A 2,232-nucleotide genomic window follows, 5' to 3' on the forward strand; every position below is an offset into this window, starting at 1 on the left:
TCTGGACTGCTGATCCATAATATACATCCTCAACCTATCCTCCAAAACCCGATTCACTCACTTTGTCTGACCATCCATCTCTAGGTGATATGGTGTACTATAGTTTAGTTGAGTCCCCAATTCATGTTGTAGTGTTGTCCAAAATGTAGAAGTGAACACATGATCTCTATCTAATATGATCTTACATGGAATACCATGCAACTTGATGATGTCTCTGACAAAGATATGTGCCACTGTGGCTATCGTATATGAAGATCTAATTGGTGAAAAGTGTGCAACCTTGGTCAACCAATCAATGGTGACCATAATGGCATTGTGTCGACGAGAAGATATAGGCAATCCAACTACAAAATCTATGGAAATGATGTCTCATTTCCACTTCGGGACTGCGTGTGACTACAAAAATCCTGTCGGATGTCGGTGCTCTGCCTTAACCCACTAACACTCAATACAACATGACACAAAATTTTCTATGTCTCTCCTCATTCCTGTCCAAAAGTAAAGTTGTCTCAAGTCTACGTACATCTTCTTGACACTAGGATGTGTCGAGTAAGGTGCATGATGGGCCTTTGTCATGATCAATTTATGAAGTCCATCGAATGGCGGAACATACACGCATCCCATGTGTCTAAGAATGCCATCTGTGTCCACTGAATAACCTATATATTTTCCCTCCAAGGATCTACCTAATTCTATCTCTGAACTAACCTCCTGGTACCATGTATCTATTGGTAGTGCACTAAGGATGTGACTCCTCAAATCCACCTCCAAGGTCACTATCAATATCTCATGTCTCGTGCAGCTAAGTGCATCTGCTACCACATTCTCCTTACCATGGATGAACTTCACCTTGAATTCATACTCACACAAGAACTCCATCCAATCCCTCTGCCTAACATTCATATTTGCCTGTGTAAATATATACTATAAACTGTGGTGATCTGTGTACAGCTCAAACTGATTCCCTAAGAGAAAATGCCTCCAACGAACCAATGCATGCACTATTGCTGCTAACTCAAGATCATGAGTGGGGTAGTTTGTAAGTAGCCTAAGTGAGTTAGGTTGTAGTATACAAAACATCAATATCCAAATTATAACACCATAGCATAGTAACACATTAGCATGGAATCAAGAACACACAATACAGTATACCACGATATATTCATGTAACACAGATTTCTATATTATATTCCATTCCAATCCAATGTGTCCAAAATGTGCTATGAGTTTACAATATAAAGAGTTTGCGGTTGGTTAGGCCATCAACCGTCAGGCAACTAACTACCCGTAGATATAACTTAATACTATTGTTTTCTTTTAAAGTATTACAAAAGCCTTATTTACTAATTAACTGGCTTACATCATCCCCCCCCAAAACTTGTTCGTCTTCCAGATGAACAGCATAGCAAAATAACAAAAATTATCTACTTAGAGGGACAAGAGGACGTCCCTGTTCCCGTAGTGGTCTGCTCTCAGAGTATCTTCAGATCCCTTTCAGAAATGAGTTGCTTCTCCTGAGTTGCTTTCAGGAGCTTGAGTGCATCCATTCAGTCTTTCTCAGAGCCAACCAACTCTCGTTCCTTTTCCAGTCGCGTGGTTCTCTCTTGAACCATTTCTTGCTCTAGAGCATTGATCCTTTCTTTCAGCTCACTCTCTCGTTGTAGGGCTAAGGTGTGGTCTCCTTCCATTTTGCTCGCTTTCCAGGTAATCCCTTGGAGCTGTAAGAATTTAGTACGGAAGTTCCATTCCATGGAAGTGAGGGTTCTCATTACTTCCTGATTACCTCCTATATGCCCACTAAGGATCTATGGTACTCCCGATTCTACTTCAATCTCTAGAGTTCCCATGTCGAGCCAACCTTGGTTCCTAATTTTCTCTGAGAACTCCCTCTCACAGCCTTCTATCATAAATGCCAGTAGTGCTTTCATTGCTCTTACTATAGCAGGCATATCAGATCCTCGAGAATGATCTATCATCCTCTTCGTGGCTGTCCTCATTACGTCCAACTCAGAAAGAAAATGTTGCGCAATTGGTTCCCACTCTCAGATCTCCTCTGTTGGTGAGGACGTACTGTGCCCTTTCCCAATTTCTTCAATCCTCAGGCTCTCCTCCTACTAGTCAGGCCCCAGCCATGGTGAAGGAGGTGGAACCTCTATGTCCATCTGGAATCTGGCCAGTAGGCTATCTATTTCTGTCTCCATGTCTGTTTCCTTGGTCCCCTTTCCTCTGTCT

Source organism: Cryptomeria japonica, chromosome 6 (assembly GCF_030272615.1).
Source record: "Cryptomeria japonica chromosome 6, Sugi_1.0, whole genome shotgun sequence".
Classification (NCBI taxonomy): Eukaryota; Viridiplantae; Streptophyta; class Pinopsida; order Cupressales; family Cupressaceae; genus Cryptomeria; species Cryptomeria japonica.